Genomic DNA, 17,407 nt, shown 5'->3' on the forward strand with positions numbered 1-17,407 from the left:
CCATCACCCAGAAAAGTTTCCTCAGGCTTGTCTGCAGTTAATCCTGGGTCCCACGCATGACCAAGGCCACCACTGACCTCTGTCTCTACAGTTCAGCTTTTTCTAGAAATTTCACACAAATGGAATCCTACCATATGTAGTCTTTTGTGTCTAGTTTCTTTCACTTGGCAAGATGTTTTTGAGTTTTGTCTGTGGTGTTGTGTGATTCGGCAGCTTGTTTCTTTTTATTGCTAAGAAGTATTTCATTGAAAGACAGACCACATTGTGTTTCTCCATTCATCAACTAATGGACATTTGCATTATGCCTAGTTTGAGGCTATTATGAATAATGCTAACTTAAATCTTAAAACTTAAAATTTATTTTTCCTTATTTAACCAAATGAAACATCAAAGCACTGACCAGGATGGGCATGGTAGTTCATGCCTGTAATTCCAGCACTTTGGGAGGCCAAGGTGGGATAATTGCTTGAGTTCAGGAGTTTAAGACCAGCCTGGGCAACATGGCAAAACCCCATCTCTACAAGAAATACAAAAAATTAGCTGAATGTGGCCGTGTGTGCCTGTAGTCCCAGCTGCTTAAGAGGCTGAGGCAAGAGGATTGCTTGAGCCCAGGAGGTCGTGAGTGAGCTATGATCATGCCACTGCCCTCCAGCCTGAGCGACAGAGTGAGACCCTGTCTCAAAAAACAAAACAAAACAAAAACTAAGGTATAGAGAAATTCAGTAATTTTCTCTAGAACACACAACTAAGAAGTATTAGAGCTAGGATTCAAATTCAGATAATTCAGATCCAGAGTTAATATGCTTAAACAGTGTGCAATATTTCCTCATAAATAAAAACAAAGCATTTCTGATAAAATTCAAATAAAAACAAAGCATTTCTGATAAAATTCTACAACTTTTCTGATTTCTAAAATAATGTAGATACCAGTTTTTCATGTGAGACAGGTCTACGTTTCCGAGTATAAATGTGATTATGTTCTGTTTTCCTCTTTCTCTCTCTCATACCCCAAGAGTCCCTTTTCTATCCTCAGTCCACACTGAAACAGAAATGAAGATGCAAGAACAAAACAAAACCACCCTTCAGACTTTGCAGTCTCACATGCGAGCTTACAGAGCTAGCGTTTCCTATCCTGCTCACTAGATAACACTGAGCCTTAAAGGACGAGGAAAAAGGCAGAGTAGCCACTAGAATGGGAAAGCCAGGAGATCGATAGAAGGGATAGGTGATCCTCAACCTGGAAGGAAAAGGACATTTGGTGGAAAGAACAGGGGAGCAGAGAGAAAGAGGATAATTTATTTTTTAAATGGCCTTTTAAACTTGGAGACATTATGCTAAGTGAAATAAGCCAGACACAACAGATACTGCATGATCCCACTTATATGAGGTACCGGCGATAGTCGAATTTATAGAGACAGAAAGTGGAGTAATAGGGTCTGAGGTGGCAGGGTGGGAGGAATTAGGAGTTAGTGTTTAATGGGTATGAAGTTTCAGTTGGGGAAGATGAAAAAGTTCTGGAGATGGGCAGTGGTGATGGATGCAAAACAATGTGAATGTACTTAATGCCAGAGAAACTGTATACTTAAAAATGGTTAAAGTGGTAAATTTTATGCTATACGTATTTCGCCACAATTTTTAAAAATGAACTCTTGCTAGTTCATCACTGCTCAGCACAGACAGCCCAGCATTCAGCAGTTCTAGACATTGATAACCTCACCCTCCACAACAGAGATGTTGGAGGAGGAGATAAGGGCACCCACGGGGATTCAACCCTTTCAGCTGGGGACAGTTGCTGTCTCTCTATGAGGGTCAGTAATGGATGCACCAGTATCACACTTGGTTTTCACCAATGTCCTGCCCTGTCCGCAGTTGTCCTTTCAATAACAATGAATGAATGGGTTGTATTGCTCTGCTATAATTTGTTACCTGGTCTCTAAGTGTTGAGCACCTGGAAATTTCCAGTCATCCACCAGGACTAGAAGCTGGCAGCAGGCATTTGGAGCATGTTTAGTTTCAACCCAGCTCTTTTATCACCTCTCTGTGACTTCTTTTGAGAGGCCTTTTAGCCTCTCGGGCTCTTATTTATTAATAGTTTCCCTAATAGAGTGGGATTGGAAGACTGGTTCTCCTTCCTGGCTATACATTAGTATCACCTGAGGAGCTTTGAAACTGTACTCAGGCCTAGGCCATATTCTAGGACAATTAACTCCATATCTCTGGCATGAGACATGAACATCAGTATTTTTTAAAAGCTCCGAAATGATTCTAACATGCAACCCAAGAGGAAAAAAAAAAAAAAAACCTCTTAGGTCTCTTTCAGTTCGAAAAGGATAAAAGCCTGAATTAAAAAGAAAGCTATAAATATTTTGTACGAATAGAAGTATTCCTTTTTAACTACCTCCTTGGGAAGTATTTGCCCAGAAGGTACTATGAATTGGAGGGTATGTTTTATGAGATTGCTATTTGGAATAATTAGGCTAATGTATAATGCCATCAACCAAATATGAATGTACTCTTTCCTCATTGCCCTATCAATATTGGAATGGTTAATTTTAATTTATTTTAGCAAGTTTAACAGTAGTGAGATGTGGCCAGGCACGGTGGCTCACGCCTGTAATCCCAGCACTTTGGGAGGTCAAGGCAGGCGGATCACCTGAGGTCGAGAGTTCAAGACCAGCCTGACCAACATGGAGAAAACTTGTCCCTATTAAAAATACAAAATTAGCTGGGTGTGGTGCCGCATGCCTATAATCCCAGCTACTCAGGAGGCTGAAGCAGGAGAATGGAGAATCACTTGAACACAGGAGGCGGAGGTTGCAGTTAGCTGAGATCATGCCATTGCACCCATCCTAGGCAACAAGAGTGAAACTCCATCTCAAAAAAAAAGAAGTGAGATGTGTCTCATAGCTATCCTCAAATGCATTTAAAAACTTATTTGTGAGGCTGAGCATGTCCTTAAATGGTATCCCACTATTTGGCCTTCCTCTTCTGTGAGGTATCTTTTTCCTGAGATCATTATTAATCTGTTAATGTGATAATAAAATAGCTACTATTAGTTGAGACCTATTGTGTGCTAGATACTATACCAGTGCTTTACAGATATTATTTTATATATTTGTTACAAAATCTCTTCAAGGCAGTTATTATTCCCAAGTTAAAATGAAAATGAGGCAGGAGAATAGGGTCTGGAGGCAGGGAACCTAAGGCCAAATTCATGCTGACTCCCCAGAACTAAATCACAAGGAAAATCCCAACTTTTCATGGCCAGGTAACAAAAGGACCATAGGCTAATACCTTTGCAACCTCCCATTTTCTGAGTGGCAGATGAAAAATTGAAAGTGCCTCTGATTTGTCCCCTCTGGGAGACAATCAGGCTGGTTGCCGGCCAAGTTTTCATTTGCGTAGTAGTATAACTTTGTAACTTCACTTCAGCCTCTGATTGGTCACTTTCTGCAACCAATCAGACCTTTGCATAGGGTATAATTTTGTAACCTTGCTTCAGCCTCTGATTGGCCCCCTCCTGCAATCAATCAGACTGATCTCAGGCCACTACTTCCTTTACGTATGGTGTACACCAAGTAACCAATGGGGAACCTCTAGAGGGTATTTAAACCCCAGAAAATTCCATAACTGGGCTCTTGAGCTGCTTGCTTGGGCCGCTCCCACCATATGGAGTATACTTTCATTTTCAATAAATCTCTGCTTTTGTTGCTTCATTCTTTCCTTGCTTTGTTTGTGCATTTTGTCCAATTCTTTGTTCACGAGGCCAAGAATTTGGACACCTTCCAACAGTAACAAAAAAAACGAAGGCTCAGAGAGGTTAGGCAAGTACCCCAAAGTAACACAGCTACTAAATAATAGAGCTGGGATTTGAACCCAGTTCCAGCTGGCTCTCAAGCACCATTATCTTTGCTAGACAGGAAAGCACTCAATGTCTGCACTACTCATACCCCTTCCTGAGGAAAGCTGCCCTGCTGATGTTTAGAACCAGGAGACCTTGTTTTTTGATCCCAGGTGATGGGTCATTTCTGATCTAAAGGTAACAGTGAATGGCCTGGGCCAAAAAGGCGAGCCAAGCCAATCACACTCCTCCCATGAGAATCTGAATTTGAAAAGACTGAGTGTCAATACACTTAATAGAAGGAACGAAAGTCAAAGAGGCTGAATCAAGGTATGCCACGGGTGTATTTGGAATCAGATGAGCCACAGCATGCTGAAATTATGAGGGACCGCAAGCTAAAGTTAGCAGACAAAGATGGGTGGCAGGGGGCAAACAAAACAGATGGGCTTAAAGAAGCAGAGGTGCAATTGGAGAACAAACATTTGGCCCATGAGACCCTTGAGAGAAAACCTGAAGAGCCAAGCCTTCAAACTACCTCTGTTTTCAGCAGTAATCCAGTCATGTGTATCCCTAAAATATGCATCCTTTTTTTTTTTTTTTTAGACGGAATTTCACTCTTGTTGCCCAGGCTGGAGTGCAATGGCACGATCTCAGCTTGCTGCAATCTCTGCCTCCCGGGTTCAAGCGATTCTCCTGCCTCAGCCTCCCCAGTAGCTGGGACTACAGGTGCATGCCACCACGCCCAGCTAATTTTTGTATTTTTAGTAGAGACGGGGTTTCACCATGTTGGCCAGGATGGTCTCGATTTCTTGACCTCGAGATCTGCCAGCCTCGGCCTCCCAAAGTGCTGGGATTATAGGCATGAGCCACTGCGCCCAGCCGCATCTTTTTTTTTTTTTTTTTTTTTTTAGTTAATTGGACTGTCCCTGTTCCTTGCAATCAAACAAGCCAAAATAAAATATTCTTTCTATTAAATGTTTGCTAGTGTGGATATTAAGCTTTTACTTGTCATTTACCACAAAAAGTTTCCATTTCAGTTATTTCCTTGCTTTTTTTCATTATATTTTGACTTTTTAAAAGTAGAACCCGGCCAGGAGCAGCGACTCACACCTGTAATCCCGGCACTTTGGGAGGCTGAGGCTGACAGATCACCTGAGGTCAGGAGTTCAAGACCAGCCTGGCCAACATGGTGAAACCCCGTCTCAACTAAAAATACAAAAATTAGCTGGGCGTTGTGGCACACTCCTGTAATCTCAGCTACTCAAGAGGCTGAGGCACAAGAATTGCTTGAATCCTGGAGACGGAGCTTTCAGTGAGCCGAGATGGCGCCATTGTACTCCAGCCTGGGCAACAGAGTGAGACTCCATTGCGGAAAAAAAAAAAAAGTAGAACCATCCATCATATAATCAATAACCACTTTACCAGTCAAAAACTTAAATTCATGCAAATGATAGTAACAGAAAGCAGATCAGTGGTTGTGTGGGTCTGGGAGAGGGGACAGATGGGAAGACTTGGGAGCAGTGGGTCACAGTGGAGCCCGAGAGCACTCTGGGGTGATGGGTATGTTACTATCTTGATTGTGATGATGGTTTCACAAGTGTATACATGTATTAAAATTTGTCACTTGGTACAGTTTAAATATGTGTAGTTTATTGTGTTCTAATAATACATTAGTTAAAGCCGTTTTTAAAAATGTCTATTCTTCCCAACAAGGATATTTATACAATTCTATTCAACTTATTATGCTTTATGTTCTATGCTTACCTATAATTCACCTGCAATTGTGATATATGCCATGAGAAATTAATTATGTTTATATTTTTCAGTTTTAATAATCTATTTTCCAACTGTATTTCATATAAATAATATCTTTCACCATTGGAAAATCATGTGTTGAGCACTGTAGTTTTAAATTTATTTCTATTAATATTTTTCATTCCTTGGCCAATTTTCCTATTTTTAAACATAGTACAATCTGATTTGGAGGTTTGAAATTTTGTTCCTTTGTAGTGTTTTAAAGTCATGCTAAGGCATGCACCCTAATGAGCATTTTATAATGGAAAGAGCATATAATAGAATTACTGTAAGAACTAGTATAGATATATTAAAGATTTTATGCATTGTTCTCCCCTGCCTTGGACAATAGTTTTTATTGTGCATTTATATGTAAACAAGATCTGTCTATGGCTAATCTGGCCACTTCTACTACCTATGAACCACAAAAATTTATTTTTGGACCTAGTGGACCATACAGAAGTTTGGTAACAACATTCATCTGGTTGAGTTTCAACACAGGATTACTTTCATCATTTACCCACTTGCTAAAACTCCCTTACTTTTTCTACTACTTTTGTTCCAAAGTTCTTAAAGTTTATAGATTTAACTGAGGTTTTACTAAGCACACATGACATGGCTAGCACTCTGCAAGGTACTGAGAGTATAAAGAGAGTAAGTTACTCTTGGGAAGCATGTCCCCTTACCCCCTTACTATCAGGGCTTGCTGTTTTTCCTCAAGCAAATAATGAACTGTGTAGCACATGGCAGGACACTGAAGAATAGACCCTGGTAAAGCCCCTCCAAACTTAACCTATGGCTCTGTGGCCCTTCAGGGATTACTGGGTAGCACTGCCAGCCCACAGCTTTAATGCTTTACTGAATCAACACTCTGCGAGGTAATGCAAAAGGAGGTGTTATGTGTTCAATGCCGACAAGTCATATGAATGGAAACTGTCCACGGATTCAGCTACCATTCCTTCTCCAGAGGAAAGAAGAACTCAATCAAAGGCCATAATACATCTACAGGTGGCTGGTAAAGTAGAGGCACTGATTTCAGTGGAATTAGGCCTTGCTGGAAATTCTGCAAGAGACCATAGGGACTCTTTTTCCGGGAAGAATAACAATAAAAAAGTCAACATTTCAAGTAAATATTCCCACTCCAAATTATTAACACGGTCATTCTTATCAATAGTTAGTATGTTTCACAGATCAATATAGCAGAGGCTGAAAGGTCAGGCTTTGAAGTTATACAGACATGCGTCACATTCCTGCCTTTTCCTCTTACCCAGAATATGACCCTGGGCAGGTCACTAACCTTGCTAAACTTCAGCTCACTCATCTGTAAAATGGAGGTGACGGTCATTACCTTGCAGCTAATGTTAATGAGAGATAATGTGAATAAAACACTTTGCAGAGAGCTTGGCTCATAGGACGTGCTCAATAAAGAAGAAGAAGAAGAATATAATGTTTATTATTATTGTTAAAAGTATACATTGAAAAACTTCTACTTAGCTAATGTAAAAGTAATATATGTTTACAAGCCAGTTTGGGAAGCAAGTCAAACATACATGAAACAGTAGGGGAAAATCCCAAATTTTGTAACATTGTTTACTGTACTAGGATGTTAAGCATGACATTCCCGTTATTTTAGAATTGTGGGAGATGTCCCAAAACCTGGAAATGTTCATTGTCAGAACATCTATTCAGGACATGTTACAAGATTGTGGAATTAATTTTGTGACCCCCTAGTTAATTATCCACCCCAGGAATTATAGGAGGTAAGAAGATCAATCTTTAGACCCAAGAGATTCTAAGGACACCAGCATCCAGAGTCGTTTGGGGAGAGCTGCCAGCGTGCCACACCCAGCCCACATGCAGTGAGGAGTTGGCGGCGATTCTCACAGCATTTTGAAGCTATCACTGTGCCACCTTCAGCTTGCATGGTTGCTACAGGAAAGCACACTGCCAGCATAATTATTGTTCCATTGAAGACACTCCCTTTTTTCTGGCAGCTTTTACCATTTCCCTTTACCCTGCATTTTCTGCAGCTTCATTGTGATAGAACTTACTATAGATTTTATATATTTTCTTTTTCCTGCTTGATATTCAGAGTACACTCTCCATTTGAATGAAAGATTTTGACTCTCCTTCAGTTTCAGAAAACTCTGTCATTATCTAATTTTTTTTTTTTTTTTTTAGAGACGGGGGTTCACGCTAGGTTGCCCAGGCTGGTCTCAAACTCCTGGCCTCAAGCAATTCTCCCTCCTCAGCCTCCCAAAGTACTGGGATTACAGGTGTAAGCCATTGCGCCTGGCCCGACATACTTTTGATATTGTTTTTTCCATCATTCTCACTTTATCTTGTTCTGGCTTTCCTATACACAAATATATACCATGTCATCTCAATACATCCTCCATGATTCCTGACAGCACTTCTACATTTTTTGTCTTTTTGTCTCTTTGTACTGTGTTTGGGTTAAGGCCTCAGTACTTCTAATCCACTACCTCAAAATGTCCCAAATGATAACTGTCATTTCCTACCATTACCACCCTCTGCCCTCCGAACTATTTCTCCTCCTTAGTTCAGTGAGTGGCCTTACCATCTGTTAGAAATCTTGAGCTTCTCCCAGACTTACCCTCTGCTAATCCTCCATACTATTACTAGAATGGTTTTTAAATAATACGATTCTGAACATACTAATCCCATACTTAAGATGGCATCCCACTGACCTTTGAAACATGGCTTAGAAGTCACTGAGGACACAGTCCCTGCCTCCCCTGTTGGCCTCATGTTTCTACATTTTCCCTTTATATTCTGCCTTCCAGCAATTCATTCATTCAAATATGTATCTTTACACATTGAATGCCTATAATGTGCCAAATACTCTTGTGGGCCTTGGGACACTTTAGTAAACAAAGCAGGCCAAAAGATCCTCTTCATGGAACTTAGTAGGGGAGATAGATGGTAAACAAAATCAGTAAAGTGTCTGGTGTGTTGGAGGTAATAAGTGCAATGGAAAAAATAAACTGAGAGAGGGGAACACTGTGGGTGGAAGCTGGGTGATGGAGACTTAAAATGGAATGACCAGAGGCTTTACTGAGATGGTAATACCTGCTTGAAGATGCAAAGGAGTTGAGGGCGTGAGTAGTGAAGAATCTAAAGAAAGAGCATTGAAATCAGGAACATCAAATGCAAAGGTCTCGAGGTGGAAAGTTACCGGACTTGTTCAAGAAACATTTAGGATGTCAATATGGCTGAGCAGACTGGGGAGGGCAGGAAGTAGGAGACAAGGGTGGGGAAGTTCTCAGAACCTGAGTTATTGGGCCTTGCAGGTCATGGTAAAGCATTGGGCTTTTACTCTGAGTGAAGCAGGACACTTCACTCAGCGTAGTGACATAAGTAGAGGTGGTAGGACACTTCACTTCACCATGGAAGGTGTCAGGCAGAACAATGATGTGCTCTAGTTTATAGTTAAAGGATTACTCTGTCTGCTGTGTGGAGAACAGACTATAGGAAGAAAAGGAAGTAAGAAAACTACTTAGACCTCTTTAGGAGGCTATAACAAAAATCCAGTCTTGACATGAAAATGACTTGCACTGGGATAGCAGTAGAAGTGGCGAGACTTAATCAAATTCTGGATATATTTTGAAGAACTTCGCTAATAGGTTTGTGCTAATTATGGTTTTAGGCCAGGGAGATACTTCTATGAACGAAGAAGACAGAAAACCCTACCAGAATTGACTGAAAAGTTGAGCGAGGGGCAGGAAAGAAAAAGAGGTGGCAAAGGTGAGCCAAAGGTTTTCGGCCTGAGCAACTTAAAGGATGGAGAAGACAAACAGGATGAGCAGGTTTTGGAGGTAAAATTAGATCAGTTGTGGAATGTGAAGGTTTAAATGCCCAACAGACATCCTCATGGAGCTGTCAAGTGAGAGGTTAGATATGTCAGTCTGGAGTAAAGGTCAGAGGTCTTGGCTAGAGATACACACTTGGTGATCAGTGTATAAGTGGTATTTAAAGCTATGAGAGTGGATGAGGTCAGCTCAAAAGGACAGTTGACAGAAAAGAGAAGAGATCCAAGCACTGAATCTTGGGCTACTCCATGTGATTAGCGAAATTAGGAGGAATTGGCAAAGGAGATTGAAGAGTAACCACAAATGAAGGCAGAAACCAGGACAGGGTGGCGTCCTGGAAGCCAGAGAAGGTATTTCAAAGGTGAGGGAGTGAGCACCTTTTCTAATACTATTTGAGAACTGAGAATTGGCTATGAGGATGTAGAGGTCACTGGTGACCTTGATGAGCACAAATTTGATGGAGTGGTCAGAGAAAAAAGATTTATTATAGCAGATTCAAGAGATAATTGGTCAGAAAAGGATCACTGAGAAAGAAAAAAGTACAAACTAAAATAAAGAGAGAATCGGGTTTGTACACCCATGTTCATAGCAGCACTACTCACAATAGCTAAAATGTAGAAGCAATCCAAGTGTCCATCAACAAATGAACAGATAAGGAAAATGTGGTTTATACATACCATGGAATATCATTCAGCCTTAAAAAGGAAAGACATGGCCAGGCATGGTGGCTCATGTCTGTAATCCCAGCACTGAGGCTGAGGCAGGAGAATGGCGTGAACTCAGGAGGTGGAGCTTGCAGTGAGCCGAGATCACACCACTGCACTCCAGCCTGGGCAACAGTGCGAGACTCCGTCTCAAAAAAAAAAAAAAAAGGAAATACATTCTGACACGTTACAACATCGGTGAACCTCAAGAACATTATGCTAAGTGAAATAAGCCAGTCACAAAAAGACAAATACTCTATGATTCCATAACCTACATGAAATACTTAGAGTGGCCAGAATTCTAGACAGAAAGTACAATGGTGGTTACTAGGGGGAAGGGAGGAATGGGGAGTTATTGTTTAATGGTCATAGAATTTCAGTTTTACAAGATGCAAAGAGTTACGGAGCTGGATGGTGGTGATGCACAACATTACAAATATATTTAGTCCACTAAGCTTTAATCTCCAACCTTTTTGGCACCAGGGATCAGTTTCGTGGAAGATGATATTTCCAGGGACTGGGGCAGGGGTGGCGGTCGGGGGGCAATGATTTCAGAATGATTCAACTCATTACATTTATAGTGCCAAAATAATATTTCTATTATTATTACATTGTAATATATAATGAAATACATATACAACTCACCATAATGTAGAATCAGTGGGAGCCCTGGGCTTGTTTTCCTGCAACTAGGCGGTCCCATCTCAGGGGTGATGGGAGACAGTGACAGATCATCAGGCATTAGATTCTCAAAAGGAGAACACAATCCAGATCCCTCATATGCGCAGTTCACAATAGGGCTCATGTCCTAAGAGAATCTAAAGCCACTGCTGATCTGACAGCAGGCGGAGCTCACGCAGTAATGTGAGCGATGGGAGCAGTTGTAAGTATAGACAAAGCATCACTCCCTCCGACCTGGGGGAGGGGGGAGGCAGGGGGTGTTGGGGACCCCTGCACTGAGCTATACAATAAACATGGTGAAGATGGGAAATTTCATGTTATGTACATTTTACTAAATTGGTGGGGGGGTGGGGGCATTGAGAACCAGTGAGTACAGGTGACTTATTTAAAGGGTTTTCTATAAGAGAGCAAGAAAATAGGACAACAGCTGAAGCGAGTTTTTGTTGTTGTTGTTTGTTTGTGATATAGTAGATTAGTTTTTTATTGCTGCTGTAACAAATTATCAGAAATTTAGTGGCTTAAAACAACACAACTTAGTCATCTTACAATCTTGTAGGTTGGAAGTCCAATGTGGATCTCACCAGCCTAAAATTAAGCTGTCAGGGAGACTGTGTTCCTTTCCCGAGGCTCTAGGAGAGAATCAGTCTCCTAGCCTGTTTCAGCTTCTAGAGGCTTCCTGCATTCCCTGGCTCCTGACCCCTTCTTCCATCTTTAAGGCCAGGAACACTGTATCTCTTTGCCCCTTCGCCCACAGTCACATCTTTCTCTAACAGTCTTCTTCTGCCTCCCTCTTCTTCCTCCCGCTTCTTTTAAGACCTCTTGTGGCAACACTGGGTATACCCAGATAATACAGGATAATCTCTGTATTTTAAGGTCAGCTCATTAGCAATCTCATTCCATCTTCTCCCTTGATTCTCCTTTCCTGTGTAACCTAACACAATCACAGGTTCTGGGAATTAGGACAGGGGTATCTTCTGGGGGTCCTTAGTCTGCTTACTATATATGGGGTACATTACAGCATTCATGTTGATGGGGATACTCCAATGGAGAGAGAGAACTTGATGATGCAGGAGAGGGCAGAATTGCTGGTGTGGCATGAGCAAGAAAACAGAGGAGCTGGATTTCTGTAGGAGCAAGGAGAGTTCCTCTCTAGTTAGCAGGAGAGGAGGGGAGGACAATGCATGAAGACAGATGTTGGCTGGTGGGTAAATGTGGTGGGGGCTCGTGAGAGCCATTATCTTCTCAGTGACTTAGCAGCAAGGTTGTCAACTGAGAGTGACGATAGAATAGAATGTGTTAGAGGTGTGAAGAGGCAAAAGTTATAAAACTGACATCAAATAGACAAGAGCATGGGCCAGGGGATGGTGGCTCATGCCTGTAATCTCAACACTTTTGAGGCCAAGGCAGGCAGATAGCTTGAGCTCAGGAGTTCAAGACCAAGCCTGAGCAACGTGGAGAAATCCTGTCTCTACAAATAATACAAAAATTAGCCAGGCATAGTGGTGCACACCTGTAGTCCCAGCTACTCAGGAAGCCGAGGTGGGAGGGCTGATTGACCCTTAGGAGGCCAAGGCTGCAGTGAGCCATGATGGTACCACTGCAGTCTGGCCTGGGTGACACAGCAACACCTTGTCTCAAAAAAAAAAAAAAAAAAAAAGAACTTGAGAGAGCAGAGTATGAAAAGACTAGAGAAATGTTGTGGGCATCGAGGGCCCACTTGAAGTCTATGGTCATTAATTTAAAGTGCAACCACTTAGCTTGTTTCCTACACTCAAGTGGACAAAGAATTCATATATTAATTAGTCAGAGTAGTAAATTTCTCCCTAAGAAATTTACATGGATTATTGTGCTTTATCCTCACAACCACGGAATAAAGTGGGCACTATTATTATGCCCTTTTACAGATGAGGAAACTAAAAGATTGGCTAAAGTAAGCATCGGCTATAATTTCTGTTTTAGGTATTAGTTTTATTTCGGGGATTCAAAAACAATATTTGTGTCATAAGATTAATTTAGTAAATGTAATTTGATCACTACGTTCATTCATTAACAAACTATTATAGTATCACTATGTTAGGCTATATACTTCAAAACAGCTTAGATATCAGGAATCTTTGCCTTTTAACAGTTGAAACAGTATTTCTCCAGTTAACTATCAGAACCAGTGATATGGTTTGGCTGTGTCCCCACCCACATCTCATCTTGAATTCCCACATGTTGTGGGAGGGATCTGGTGGGAGGTAATTGAATCATGGGGGCAGGTCTTTCCCGTGCTGTTCTCGTGATAGTGAATAAGTCTGACGAGATCTGATGGTTTTAAAAAGGAGAGTTTCCCTGCAGAAGTTTTTCTTCTCTTGTCTGCCACCATGTAAGACATGCCTTTCATCTTCTGCCATAATTGTGAGGCCTCCTCAGCCACATGGAACTGTAAGTCCATTAAACCTCTTTCTTTTTTAAATTGCCCAGTCTCAGGTATGTCTTTATCAGTAGCATGAAAATGGATTAATACAGCAAATTGGTACCAGTAGAGTGGGGCGCTGCTGAAAAGATACCCAAAAATGTGGAAGTGACTTTGTAACTGGGTAACACACAGAGGCTGGAACAGTTTGGAGGGCTCAGAAGAAGATAAGAAAATGTGGAAAAGTTTGGAACTTCCTAGAGACTAGTTGAATGGCTTTGCCCAAAATGCTGATACTGATAGTGACAATGAAATCCAGGTTAAGGTGGTTTCAGATGGAGATGAGGAACTTGTTGGGAACTGGAGTAAAGGTGACTCTTGCTATGTTTTAGCAAAGAGACTGGTGACATTTTGCCCCTACCATAGAGATCTGTGGAACTTTGAACTTGAGAGAGATGATTTAGGGTATCTGGCAGAAGAAATTTCTAAGCAGCAAAGAATTCAGGAGATGACTTGGGTGCTGTTAAAGGCATTCAGTTTTGTAAGGGAAGCAGAGCATAAAAGTCCAGAAAATTTTGCAGCCTGAAAATGCAATAAAAAAGAAAATTCTATTTTCTGAGGAGAAATTTAAGCCAGCTGCAGAAATCTGAATAAGTAATGAGGTGGTGAATGTTAATCCCCAAGACAATTGGGAAAATGTTTCCAGGGCATCTCAGAGGTCTCCATGGCAGCCCCTCCCATCACAGGACTGGAGGCCAAGGAAGAAAAAGTGGTTTCATGGGCCAGGTCCAGGGTCCCTATGCTGCAGGCAGCCTAGGGACTTGGTGCCCTGCATCCCAGCTGCTCCAGCCATGGCTGAAAGGGGCCAAGGTACAGCTCAGGCCATGGCCTCAAAGGGTGCAAGAGCCAAGCCTTGGCAGCTTCCACATGGTGTTGAACCTGCAGTGCACAGAAGTCAAAAATTTGGGGTTTGGGAAACTCCACCTAGATTTCAGAGGATGTATGGAAACACCTGGATGCCCAAGCAGAAGGTTGCTGCAGGGGCAGGGCCCTCATGAAGAACTTCTGCTAGGGTAGTGCAGAAGGGAAATGTGGGGTGGGAGACCCAACACAGACTCCCTACTGGGGCCCCACTCAGTGGAGCTGTGAGAAGAGGACCACTGTCCTCCTGTCCCCAGAGTGATGGATCCACCGACAGCTTGCACTGTGTGCCTGGAAAGCAACAGACACTCAACGTCAGCCTGGGAAAGCAGCCAGGAGGGAGGCTGTACCCTGCAAAGCCACAGGAGCGGAGCTGCCCAAGACCATGGGAACCCACCTCTTGCATTAGCGTGACCTGGATGTGAGACATGGAGTCAAACAAGATCATTTTGGAGCTTTAAGATTTGACTGCCCTGCTGGATTTTGGACTTGCTTGGAGCCTGTAGTCCCTTTGTTTTGGCCAATTTCTCCTATTTGGAATGGCTATATTTACCCAATGCCTGTACCCCCATTGTATCTAGGAAGTAACTAACTTGCTTTTAATTTTACAGGCTCATAGGTGCAAGGGACTTGCCTTGACTCAGATGGGATTTTGGACTGTGGACTTGTGAGTTAATGCTGAAATAACACTTTAGGGGGCTGTTGGGAAGGCATGATTGGTTTTGAAAAGTGAGGACATGAGATTTAGGAGGGGCCAGGGTGGAATGATACGGTTTGGCTCTGTGTCCCCACACAAATCTCATCGTAAATTCCTACGTGTTGTGGGAGGGACCCAGTGGGAGGTAACTGAATCATGGGGGCAGTTCTTTCCCATGCTATTCTCATGATAGTTAATAAGTCTCATGAGATCTGATGGCTTTAAAAAGGAGAGTTTCCCTGCATAAGCTCTTCTCATCTGCCACCATGTGAGACGTGACTTTCAACTTCCGCAATGATTGTGAAGCCTCCCCAGCCACATGGAACTGTAAGTCCATTAAACCTCTTTCTTTTGTAAATTGCCCAGTCTCAGGTATGTCTTTTTTTTTTTTTTTTCTGAGATGGAGTCTTGCTCTGTAGCCCAGGCTTGAGGGCAGTGGCATGATCTCGGCTCACTGCAACCTCTGCCTCTGAGGTTCAAGTGATTCTCCAAGCTCAGCCTCCCGAGTAGCTGGAATTACAGGTGCACACCACCACACCCAGCTAATTTTTGTATTTTTAGTAGAGATGGGGTTTCACCATGTTGGCCAGGCTAGTCTCGAACTCCTGACCTCAAGCGATCCAGTCACCTCGGCCTCCCAAAGTGCTGGAATTACAGGCGTGAGCCTCTGCGCCTGACCTCGGGTATGTCTTTATCAGCAGAATGAAAACAGACTAATACAGCCAGATAATTTATTATCTATATAATCCTTATTCCTTTTTTTGTTTGCTTTATTCATATTCTCTGTTCTTATATCTCATTTAGTATTTTAATTTTTCTAAGCATGTATCTATTTAACTTATTTTTTCAAATTTTCTAGTATGGAAGTAATAAGTATCCCCAAATGCCCTTAATTCAATTTCACATAATTTTTTATCTCATTTATCATCCCCGACTTTAATGATAATTCTGACTAAAGTTTTTTAAAAAGCAATTCTTTATATATGTAGAATCTTCCATATCTTTGTAATATATTATTTGTAGTTTTGGTGCTCTAAAATTAATTATTATACAGATTTATGTCAACACTTACTCATTTAAAAGAAAGGAGCTCCTCCTACTGTTTTCCTGAATTAAAGGATTAATGCTAATTGTTACATCATACATATTTCATGTATGAAGAATTATAATTCCATGTATGTAGGCAAAACCAGAATGTAAGCCATGTCTCTTAACATTCAATAGTTACTTACATGCAATAAAAATTGCAAGCGATCCATATAAAATCATTGACTTAGGTTGTAAATACCAAGGATCCATTCTGCTATGCTTCCTTGCTGTTGTTTGGGTAACAAAATTTTCCTACTTTGGACTAAAGGAGAAAGCACAGTATAGTAAAATAAAATATGGGCTTCGGGCTGGGCCACTTACTAGCTATGTGCACTTGAACAATTGACCAGTTATCATGTATTTACTGGCACCTGTGGATATTAGGCATTGTATTAGGAGTTAGAGATATGTGGATAAATATGTGGATATGTGGATAAATATCCACATATTTACTGTTTTCGTTTCTATTCTACCCCCGGACAATCAGAGACATGAGTTATAATCCAGGTTCTTTCATTGCCTTTTGGGAAACCTGTGCAGATCATTCAAGTATTTGAGCTTGTGTCCCAATCAATGAAATGGAGGTAATAATATCTATCTCACAGGGTTGTTGTAAGAATTATGTATTAGAAATGTTTATATAGAATACCTAGCACATAATAGGCACAGATAATAATAACTGTTCATTCCATTTTTTTCTCCCTTCAGATCTCACTTGGGGAAAAAAAACACCACCACCTTACTCTGAGGCAGGAGCAATGGATAGTGTCCTTGTAGAAATTATGGTACTCTCAAAATAATTGATTACTATAAATATTGAGTTCCCAAATGATTAGTGCTGGGTTTTCTCAACCTAAGCACTACTGACATTTTGGGCTGAATAATGTTCTGTTGTCGAGGGCTGTCCTGTGCATAGTAGGATGTTTAGCAGCATCCCTGGCTTCTTCCCACTAGATGCAGTATCTGTCCCATCTGTGAAAAGCAAAACTGTCTCTCCAGACATCGCCAAATGTTCCTTCAGGGCAAAACCCAACCACCACTCCTCCACTATTGAGAACCACTGCAATAGTGGATCATAAGCTCACATTTAGTGGGCCTTGAGAGGTATTTTAAAAATTAAATGACATAGAATTTGCTATGGACTGAATTGTGTGTCCCCTCCCTGCCAAATTCATATGTTGAAGGCCTAACCCCCAGTGTGACTATATCTGGAGATATAATTAAAATATAATTAAGGTTAAATGAAGTCATAATGGTCAGCCCTAATTCCATTAACACTGAAGGATCATAAGAAGAGGAAGAGATCCCAGCCATTTGGGAGGCACAGGCGGGCAGATCACTTGAGGTCAGGAGTTTGAGACCAGCCTGGCCAACATGGTGAAACTCTTGTCGCTACTAAAAGTACAAAAAAAGAGGCCAGGTGTGGCATCTCATGCCTGTAATCCCAGC

The 17,407-nt window shown here is 41.5% G+C and overlaps 1 protein-coding gene and 1 long non-coding RNA gene across 2 annotated transcripts in view; one reads left to right on the forward strand and one right to left on the reverse strand.

The window, feature by feature from the left end:
• The window catches only part of LOC134736863 (uncharacterized), a 60,690-nt gene extending 51,291 nt beyond the window's left edge, over positions 1-9,399 (forward strand). The window contains exon 8 of the long non-coding RNA XR_010121266.1: positions 9,306-9,399. This is a non-coding gene — a long non-coding RNA (uncharacterized lncRNA). The remainder of the gene's footprint in view (positions 1-9,305) is intronic.
• The window catches only part of MYOM1 (myomesin 1), a 181,896-nt gene that overhangs the window by 161,738 nt on the left and 2,751 nt on the right, over positions 1-17,407 (reverse strand). The window lies entirely within an intron of this gene.

Source organism: Symphalangus syndactylus, chromosome 1, assembly GCF_028878055.3.
Source record: "Symphalangus syndactylus isolate Jambi chromosome 1, NHGRI_mSymSyn1-v2.1_pri, whole genome shotgun sequence".
Classification (NCBI taxonomy): Eukaryota; Metazoa; Chordata; class Mammalia; order Primates; family Hylobatidae; genus Symphalangus; species Symphalangus syndactylus.